Source organism: Osmia lignaria, unplaced genomic scaffold (assembly GCF_051020975.1).
Source record: "Osmia lignaria lignaria isolate PbOS001 unplaced genomic scaffold, iyOsmLign1 scaffold0001, whole genome shotgun sequence".
Taxonomy (NCBI): domain Eukaryota; kingdom Metazoa; phylum Arthropoda; class Insecta; order Hymenoptera; family Megachilidae; genus Osmia; species Osmia lignaria.
In genome coordinates this window covers 28,754,711-28,766,034 of record NW_027478158.1, presented here as the reverse complement: position 1 = coordinate 28,766,034, position 11,324 = coordinate 28,754,711, and positions in this window count along the sequence as shown.

Sequence of the window (11,324 nt, the reverse complement as noted above, 5' to 3'; positions counted from 1 at the left end):
TTCCTACAATTTATGTTCTATGATATTTTTTGATCAGAAGCGTAGTTCTCGAGATATATCGAGATATTTAAAAGTTCCGAAGCCGCACCAACATAATAGAGATACAGAAACACCGTGGCCCCTTTCTTTGAGATAACTCTGCACTATTGCGCGCTGCAAATGCCACTTCCAGCTTAGCTGTGCAGAAGAAGAACAACAAGAAGAAGAAATATCTCGAAATATGTCCGTCAGGCCCCTTCCCTTGAGATATATCTGCAAATATCTCGGAAAGGAAGCGAGCTATGGCAAAATGTTAAGAGACCTTTTTTGTCGAGAATTATGTTTCCTACAATTTATGTTCTATGATATTTTTTGATCAGAAGCGTAGTGGTCGAGATATATCGAGATATTTAAAAGTTCCGAAGCCGCACCAACATAATAGAGATACAGAAACACCGTGGCCCCTTTCTTTGAGATAACTCTGCACTATTGCGAGCTGCAAGTGCCACTTCCAGCTTAGCTGTGCAGAGGAAGAACAACAAGAAGAAGAAATATCTCGAAATATGTCCGTCAGGCCCCTTCCCTTGAGATATATCTGCAAATATCTCGGAAACGAAGCGAGCTATTGCAAAATGTTAAGAGACCTTTTTTGTAGAGAATTATGTTTCCTACAATTTATGTTCTATGATATTTTTTGATCAGAAGCGTAGTTCTCGAGATATATCGAGATATTTAAAAGTTCCGAAGCTGCACCAACATAATAGGGATACAGAAACACCGTGGCCCCTTTCTTTGAGATAACTCTGAACTAGTGCGAGCCGCAAATGCCACTTCCAGCTTAGCTGTGCAGAAGAAGAACAACAAGAAGAAGAAATATCTCGAAATATGTCCGTCAGGCCCCTTCCCTTGAGATAAATCTGCAAATATCTCGGAAACGAAGCGAGCTATGGCAGAATGTTAAGAGACGTTTTTTGTAGAGAATTATGTTTCCTACAATTTATGTTCTATGATATTTTTTGATCAGAAGCGTAGTTCTCGAGATATATCGAGATATTTAAAAGTTCCGAAGCCGCACCAACATAATAGGGATACAGAAACACCGTGGCCCCTTTCTTTGAGATAACTCTGCACTAGTGCGAGCCGCAAATGCCACTTCCAGCTTAGCTGTGCAGAAGAAGAACAACAAGAAGAAGAAATATCTCGAAATATGTCCGTCAGGCCCCTTCCCTTGAGATAAATCTGCAAATATCTCGGAAACGAAGAGAGCTATGGCAAAATGTTAAGAGACCTTTTTTGTAGAAAATTAAGTTTCCTACTTTTCATGTTCTATGATATTTTTTGATCAGATGCGTAGTTCTCGAGATATATCAAGATATTTAAAAGTTCCGAAGCCGCACCAACATAATAGAGATACAGAAACACCGTGGCCCCTCTCTTTGAGATAACTCTGCACTATTCCGAGCTGTAAATGCCACTTCCAGCTTAGCTGTGCAGAAGAAGAACAACAAGAAGAAGAAATATCTCGAAATATGTCCGTCAGGCCCCTTCCCTTGAGATATATCTGCAAATATCTCGGAAACGAAGCGAGCTATGGCAAAATGTTAAGAGACCTTTTTTGTAGAAAATTAAGTTTCCTACTTTTCATGTTCTATGATATTTTTTGATCGGATGCGTAGTTCTCGAGATATATCGAGATATTTAAAAGTTCCGAAGCCGCACCAACATAATAGAGATACAGAAACACCGTGGCCCCTTTCTTTGAGATAACTGTGCACTAGTGCGAGCCGCAAATGCCACTTCCAGCTTAGCTGTGCAGAAGAAGAACAACAAGAAGAAGAAATATCTCGAAATATGTCCGTCAGGCCCCTTCCCTTGAGATATATCTGCAAATATCTCGGAAACGAAGCGAGCTATGGCAAAATGTTAAGAGACCGTTTTTGTAGAGAATTAAGTTTCCTACTTTTTATGTTCTATGATATTTTTTGATCAGACGCGTAGTTCTCGAGATATATCGAGATATTTAAAAGTTCCGAAGCCGCACCAACATAATAGAGATACAGAAACACCGTGGCCCCTTTCTTTGAGATAACTCTGCACTAGTGCGAGCCGCAAATGCCACTTCCAGCTTAGCTGTGCAGAAGAAGAACAACAAGAAGAAGAAATATCTCGAAATATGTCCGTCAGGCCCCTTCCCTTGAGATAAATCTGCAAATATCTCGGAAACGAAGCGAGCTATGGCAAAATGTTAAGAGACGTTTTTTGTAGAGAATTAAGTTTCCTACTTTTTATGTTCTATGATATTTTTTGATCAGATGCGTAGTTCTCGAGATATATCAAGATATTTAAAAGTTCCGAAGCCGCACCAACATAATATAGATACAGAAACACCGTGGCCCCTCTCTTTGAGATAACTCTGCACTATTGCGAGCTGGAAATGCCACTTCCAGTTTAGCTGTGCAGAAGAAGAACAACAAGAAGAAGAAATATCTCGAAATATGTCCGTTAGGCCCCTTCCCTTGAGATAAATCTGCAAATATCTCGGAAACGAAGCGAGCTATGGCAAAATGTGAAGAGACCTTTTTTGTAGAGAATTAAGTTTCCTACTTTTTATGTTCTATGATATTTTTTGATCAGATGCGTAGTTCTCGAGATATATCAAGATATTTAAAAGTTCCGAAGCCGCACCAACATAATAGAGATACAGAAACACCGTGGCCCCTCTCTTTGAGATAACTCTGCACTATTCCGAGCTGTAAATGCCACTTCCAGCTTAGCTGTGCAGAAGAAGAACAACAAGAAGAAGAAATATCTCGAAATAGGTCCGTCAGGCCCCTTCCCTTGAGATATATCTGCAAATATCTCGGAAACGAAGCGAGCTATGGCAAGATGTTAAGAGACCTTTTTTGTAGAGAATTATGTTTCCTACAATTTATGTTCTATGATATTTTTTGATCAGAAGCGTAGTTCTCGAGATATATCGAGATATTTAAAAGTTCCGAAGCCGCACCAACATAATAGGGATACAGAAACACCGTGGCCCCTTTCTTTGAGATAACTCTGCACTAGTTCGAGCCGCAAATGCCACTTCCAGCTTAGCTGTGCAGAAGAAGAACAACAAGAAGAAGAAATATCTCGAAATATGTCCGTCAGGCCCCTTCCCTTGAGATAAATCTGCAAATATCTCGGAAACGAAGCGAGCTATGGCAGAATGTTAAGAGACGTTTTTTGTAGAGAATTATGTTTCCTACAATTTATGTTCTATCATATTTTTTGATCAGAAGCGTAGTTCTCGAGATATATCGAGATATTTAAAAGTTCCGAAGCCGCACCAACATAATAGGGATACAGAAACACCGTGGCCCCTTTCTTTGAGATAACTCTGCACTAGTGCGAACCGCAAATGCCACTTCCACCTTAGCTGTGCAGAAGAAGAACAACAAGAAGAAGAAATATCTCGAAATATGTCCGTCAGGCCCCTTCCCTTGAGATATATCTGCAAATATCTCGGAAACGAAGCGAGCTATGGCAAAATGTTAAGAGACCTTTTTTGTAGAGAATTATGTTTCCTACAATTTATGTTCTATGATATTTTTTGATCAGAAGCGTAGTTTTCGAGATATATCGAGATATTTAAAAGTTCCGAAGCCGCACCAACATAATAGAGATACAGAAACACCGTGGCCCCTTTCTTTGAGATAACTCTGCACTATTGCGAGCTGGAAATGCCACTTCCAGTTTAGCTGTGCAGAAGAAGAACAACAAGAAGAAGAAATATCTCGAAATATGTCCGTTAGGCCCCTTCCCTTGAGATAAATCTGCAAATATCTCGGAAACGAAGCGAGCTATGGCAAAATGTTAAGAGACCTTTTTTGTAGAGAATTAAGTTTCCTACTTTTTATGTTCTATGATATTTTTTTATCAGATGCGTAGTTCTCGAGATATATCAAGATATTTAAAAGTTCCGAAGCCGCACCAACATAATAGAGATACAGAAACACCGTGGCCCCTTTCTTTGAGATAACTCTGCACTATTGCGAGCTGCAAATGCCACTTCCAGCTTAGCTGTGCAGAGGAAGAACAACAAGAAGAAGAAATATCTCGAAATATGTCCGTCAGGCCAGTTCCTTTGGGCTGAATCTGCAAATATCTCGGAAACGAAGCGAGCTATGGCAAAATGTTAAGAGACGTTTTTTGTAGAGAATTATGTTTCCTACAATTTATGTTCTATGATATTTTTCGATCAGAAGCGTAGTTCTCGAGATATATCGAGATATTTAAAAGTTCCGAAGCCGCACCAACATAATAGGGATACAGAAACACCGTGGCCCCTTTCTTTGAGATAACTCTGCACTAGTGCGAGCTGCAAATGCCACTTCCAGCTTAGCTGTGCAGAAGAAGAACAACAAGAAGAAGAAATATCTCGAAATATGTCCGTCAGGCCCCTTCCCTTGAGATAAATCTGCAAATATCTCGGAAACGAAGCGAGCTATGGCAAAATGTTTAGAGACCTTTCTTGTAGAGAAATAAGTTTCCTACTTTTTATGTAGTATGATATTTTTTGATCAGATGCGTAGTTCTCGAGATATATCGAGATGTTTAAAAGTTCCGAAGCCGCACCAACATAATAGAGATACAGAAACACCGTGGCCCCTTTCTTTGAGATAACTCTGCACTATTGCGCGCTGCAAATGCCACTTCCAGCTTAGCTGTGCAGAAGAAGAACAACAAGAAGAAGAAATATCTCGAAATATGTCCGTCAGGCCCCTTCCCTTGAGATAAATCTGCAAATATCTCGGAAACGAAGCGAGCTATGGCAAAATGTTAAGAGACCTTTTTTGTAGAGAATTAAGTTTCCTACTTTTTATGTTGTATGATATTTTTTGATCAGATGCGTAGTTCTCGAGATATATCAAGATATTTAAAAGTTCCGAAGCCGCACCAACATAATAGAGATACAGAAACACCGTGGCCCCTTTCTTTGAGATAACTCTGCACTATTGCGAGCTGCAAATGCCACTTCCAGCTTAGCTGTGCAGAGGAAGAACAACAAGAAGAAGAAATATCTCGAAATATGTCCGTCAGGCCCCTTCCCTTGAGATATATCTGCAAATATCTCGGAAACGAAGCGAGCTATGGCAAAATGTTAAGAGACCTTTTTTGTAGAGAATTATGTTTCCTACAATTTATGTTCTATGATATTTTTTGATCAGAAGCGTAGTTCTCGAGATATATCGAGATATTTAAAATTTCCGAAGCCGCACCAACATAATAGGGATACAGAAACACCGTGGCCCCTTTCTTTGAGATAACTCTGCACTAGTGCGAGCCGCAAATGCCACTTCCAGCTTAGCTGTGCAGAAGAAGAACAACAAGAAGAAGAAATATCTCGAAATATGTCCGTCAGGCCCCTTCCCTTGAGATAAATCTGCAAATATCTCGGAAACGAAGCGAGCTATGGCAAAATGTTAAGAGACGTTTTTTGTAGAGAATCATGTTTCCTACAATTTATGTTCTATGATATTTTTTGATCAGAAGCGTAGTTTTCGAGATATATCGAGATATCTAAAAGTTCCGAAGACGCACCAACATAATAGAGATACAGAAACACCGTGGCCCCTTTCTTTGAGATAACTGTGCACTAGTGCGAGCCGCAAATGCCACTTCCAGCTTAGCTGTGCAGAAGAAGAACAACAAGGAGAATAAATATCTCGAAATATGTCCGTCAGGCCCCTTCCCTTGAGATAAATCTGCAAATATCTCGGAAACGAAGCGAGCTATGGCAAAATGTTAAGAGACCTTTTTTGTAGAGAATTAAGTTTCCTACTTTTTATGTTGTATGATATTTTTTGATCAGATGCGTAGTTCTCGAGATATATCAAGATATTTAAAAGTTCCGAAGCCGCACCAACATAATACAGATACAGAAACACCGTGGCCCCTTTCTTTGAGATAACTCTGCACTATTGCGAGCTGCAAATGCCACTTCCAGCTTAGCTGTGCAGAGGAAGAACAACAAGAAGAAGAAATATCTCGAAATATGTCCGTCAGGCCCCTTCCCTTGAGATATATCTGCAAATATCTCGGAAACGAAGCGAGCTATGGCAAAATGTTAAGAGACCTTTTTTGTAGAGAATTATGTTTCCTACAATTTATGTTCTATGATATTTTTTGATCAGAAGCGTAGTTCTCGAGATATATCGAGATATTTAAAAGTTCCGAAGCCGCACCAACATAATAGGGATACAGAAACACCGTGGCCCCTTTCTTTGAGATAACTCTGCACTAGTGCGAGCCGCAAATGCCACTTCCAGCTTAGCTGTGCAGAAGAAGAACAACAAGAAGAAGAAATATCTCGAAATATGTCCGTCAGGCCCCTTCCCTTGAGATAAATCTGCAAATATCTCGGAAACGAAGCGAGCTATGGCAGAATGTTAAGAGACGTTTTTTGTAGAGAATTATGTTTCCTACAATTTATGTTCTATGATATTTTTTGATCAGAAGCGTAGTTCTCGAGATATATCGAGATATTTAAAAGTTCCGAAGCCGCACCAACATATTAGGGATACAGAAACACCGTGGCCCCTTTCTTTGAGATAACTCTGCACTAGTGCGAGCCGCAAATGCCACTTCCAGCTTAGCTGTGCAGAAGAAGAACAACAAGAAGAAGAAATATCTCGAAATATGTCCGTCAGGCCCCTTCCCTTGAGATATATCTGCAAATATCTCGGAAACGAAGAGAGATATGGCAAAATGTTAAGAGACCTTTTTTGTAGAGAATTATGTTTCCTACAATTTATGTTCTATGATATTTTTTGATCAGAAGCGTAGTTCTCGAGATATATCGAGATATTTAAAAGTTCCGAAGCCGCACCAACATAATAGGGATACAGAAACACCGTGGCCCCTTTCTTTGAGATAACTCTGCACTAGTGCGAGCCGCAAATGCCACTTCCAGCTTAGCTGTGCAGAAGAAGAACAACAAGAAGAAGAAATATCTCGAAATATGTCCGTCAGGCCCCTTCCCTTGAGATAAATCTGCAAATATCTCGGAAACGAAGAGAGCTATGGCAAAATGTTAAGAGACCTTTTTTGTAGAAAATTAAGTTTCCTACTTTTCATGTTCTATGATATTTTTTGATCAGATGCGTAGTTCTCGAGATATATCAAGATATTTAAAAGTTCCGAAGCCGCACCAACATAATAGAGATACAGAAACACCGTGGCCCCTCTCTTTGAGATAACTCTGCACTATTGCGAGCTGGAAATGCCACTTCCAGTTTAGCTGTGCAGAAGAAGAACAACAAGAAGAAGAAATATCTCGAAATATGTCCGTTAGGCCCCTTCCCTTGAGATAAATCTGCAAATATCTCGGAAACGAAGCGAGCTATGGCAAAATGTTAAGAGACCTTTTTTGTAGAGAATTAAGTTTCCTACTTTTTATGTTCTATGATATTTTTTGATCAGATGCGTAGTTCTCGAGATATATCAAGATATTTAAAAGTTCCGAAGCCGCACCAACATAATAGAGATACAGAAACACCGTGGCCCCTCTCTTTGAGATAACTCTGCACTATTCCGAGCTGTAAATGCCACTTCCAGCTTAGCTGTGCAGAAGAAGAACAACAAGAAGAAGAAATATCTCGAAATATGTCCGTCAGGCCCCTTCCCTTGAGATATATCTGCAAATATCTCGGAAACGAAGCGAGCTATGGCAAAATGTTAAGAGACCTTTTTTGTAGAGAATTAAGTTTCCTACTTTTTATGATCTATGATATTTTTTGATCAGATGCGTAGTTCTCGAGATATATCGAGATATTTAAAAGTTCCGAAGCCGCACCAACATAATAGAGATACAGAAACACCGTGGCCCCTTTCTTTGAGATAACCCTGCACTAGTGCGAGCCGCAAATGCCACTTCCAGCTTAGCTGTGCAGAAGAAGAACAACGAGAAGAAGAAATATCTCGAAATATGTCCGTCAGGCCCCTTACCTTGAGATAAATATGCAAATATCTCGGAAACGAAGCGAGCTATGGCAAAATGTTAAGAGACCTTTTTTGTAGAGAATTAAGTTTCCTACTTTTTATGTTCTATGATATTTTTTGATCAGATGCGTTGTTCTCGAGATATATCAAGATATTTAAAAGTTCCGAAGCCGCACCAACATAATAGAGATACAGAAACACCGTGGCCCCTTTCTTTGAGATAACTCTGCACTATTGCGAGCTGCAAATGCCACTTCCAGCTTAGCTGTGCAGAAGAAGAACAACAAGAAGAAGAAATATCTCGAAATATGTCTGTCAGTCCCCTTCCCTTGAGATAAATCTGCAAATATCTCGGAAACGAAGCGAGCTATGGCAAAATGTTAAGAGACCTTTTTTGTAGAGAATTAAGTTTCCTACTTTTTATGTTCTATGATATTTTTTGATCAGATGCGTTGTTCTCGAGATATATCAAGATATTTAAAAGTTCCGAAGCCGCACCAACATAATAGAGATACAGAAACACCGTGGCCCCTTTCTTTGAGATAGCTCTGCACTATTGCGAGCTGCAAATGCCACTTCCAGCTTAGCTGTGCAGAAGAAGAACAACAAGAAGAAGAAATATCTCGAAATATGTCTGTCAGGCCCCTTCCCTTGAGATAAATCTGCAAATATCTCGGAAACGAAGCGAGCTATGGCAAAATGTTAAGAGACCTTTTTTGTAGAGAATTAAGTTTCCTACTTTTTATGTTCTATCATATTTTTTGATCAGATGCGTAGTTCTCGAGATATATCAAGATATTTAAAAGTTCCGAAGCCGCACCAACATAATAGAGATACAGAAACACCGTGGCCCCTTTCTTTGAGATAACTCTGCACTACTGCGAGCTGCAAATGCCACTTCCAGCTTAGCTGTGCAGAAGAAGAACAACAAGAAGAAGAAATATCTCGAAATATGTCCGTCAGACCCCTTCCCTTGAGATAAATCTGCAAATATCTCGGAAAGGAAGCGAGCTATGGCAAAATGTTAAGAGACCTTTTTTGTAGAGAATTAAGTTTCCTACTTTTTATGTTCTATGATATTTTTTGATCAGATGCGTAGTTCTCGAGATATATCGAGATATTTAAAAGTTCCGAAGCCGCACCAACATAATAGAGATACAGAAACACCGTGGCCCCTTTCTTTGAGATAACTCTGCACTAGTGCGAGCCGCAAATGCCACTTCCAGCTTAGCTGTGCAGAAGAAGAACAACAAGAAGAAGAAATATCTCGAAATATGTCCGTCAGGCCCCTTCCCTTGAGATAAATCTGCAAATATCTCGGAAACGAAGCGAGCTATGGCAAAATGTTAAGAGACCTTTTTTGTAGAGAATTAAGTTTCCTACTTTTTATGTTCTATGATATTTTTTGATCAGATGCGTAGTTCTCGAGATATATCGAGATATTTAAAAGTTCCGAAGCCGCACCAACATAATAGAGATACAGAAACACCGTGGCCCCTTTCTTTGAGATAACTCTGCACTAGTGCGAGCCGCAAATGCCACTTCCAGCTTAGCTGTGCAGAAGAAGAACAACAAGAAGAAGAAATATCTCGAAATATGTCCGTCAGGCCCCTTCCCTTGAGATAAATCTGCAAATATCTCGGAAACGAAGCGAGCTATGGCAAAATGTTAAGAGACCTTTTTTGTAGAGAATTATGTTTCCTACTTTTTATGTTCTATGATATTTTTTGATCAGATGCGTAGTTCTCGAGATATATCGAGATATTTAAAAGTTCCGAAGCCGCACAAACATAATAGAGATACAGAAACACCGTGGCCCCTTTCTTTGAGATAACTCTGCACTAGTGCGAGCCGCAAATGCCACTTCCAGCTTAGCTGTGCAGAAGAAGAACAACAAGAAGAAGAAATATCTCGAAATATGTCCGTCAGGCCCCTTCCCTTGAGATAAATCTGCAAATATCTCGGAAACGAAGCGAGCTATGGCAAAATGTTAAGAGACCTTTTCTGTAGAGAATTAAGTTTTCTACTTTTTATGTTCCATGATATTTTTTGATCAGATGCGTAGTTCTCGAGATATATCAAGATATTTAAAAGTTCCGAAGCCGCACCAACATAATAGAGATACAGAAACACCGTGGCCCCTTTCTTTGAGATAACTCTGCACTATTGCGCGCTGCAAATGCCACTTCCAGCTTAGCTGTGCAGAAGAAGAACAACAAGAAGAAGAAATATCTCGAAATATGCCCGTCAGGCCCCTTCCATTGAGATAAATCTGCAAATATCTCGGAAACGAAGCGAGCTATGGCAAAATGTTAAGAGACCTTTTTTGTAGCGAATTAAGTTTCCTACTTTTTATGTTCTATGATATTTTTTGATCAGATGCGTAGTTCTCGAGATATATCAAGATATTTAAAAGTTCCGAAGCCGCACCAACATAATAGAGATACAGAAACACCGTGGCCCCTTTCTTTGAGATAACTCTGCACTACTGCGAGCTGCAAATGCCACTTCCAGCTTAGCTGTGCAGAAGAAGAACAACAAGAAGAAGAAATATCTCGAAATATGTCCGTCAGACACCTTCCCTTGAGATAAATCTGCAAATATCTCGGAAAGGAAGCGAGCTATGGCAAAATGTTAAGAGACCTTTTTTGTAGACATTTAAGTTTCCTACTTTTTATGTTCTATGATATTTTTTGATCAGATGCGTAGTTCTCGAGATATATCGAGATATTTAAAAGTTCCGAAGCCGCACCAACATAATAGAGATACAGAAACACCGTGGCCCCTTTCTTTGAGATAACTCTGCACTAGTGCGAGCCGCAAATGCCACTTCCAGCTTAGCTGTGCAGAAGAAGAACAACAAGAAGAAGAAATATCTCGAAATATGTCCGTCAGGCCCCTTACCTTGAGATAAATATGCAAATATCTCGGAAACGAAGCGAGCTATGGCAAAATGTTAAGAGACCTTTTTTGTAGAGAATTAAGTTTCCTACTTTTTATGTTCTATGATATTTTTTGATCAGATGCGTAGTTCTCGAGATATAGCAAGATATTTAAAAGTTCCGAAGCCGCACCAACATAATAGAGATACAGAAACACCGTGGCCCCTTTCTTTGAGATAACTCTGCACTACTGCGAGCTGCAAATGCCACTTCCAGCTTAGCTGTGCAGAAGAAGAACAACAAGAAGAAGAAATATCTCGAAATATGTCCGTCAGACCCCTTCCCTTGAGATAAATCTGCAAATATCTCGGAAAGGAAGCGAGCTATCGCAAAATGTTAAGAGACCTTTTTTGTAGAGAATTAAGTTTCCTACTTTTTATGTTCTATGATATTTTTTGATCAGATGCGTTGTTCTCGAGA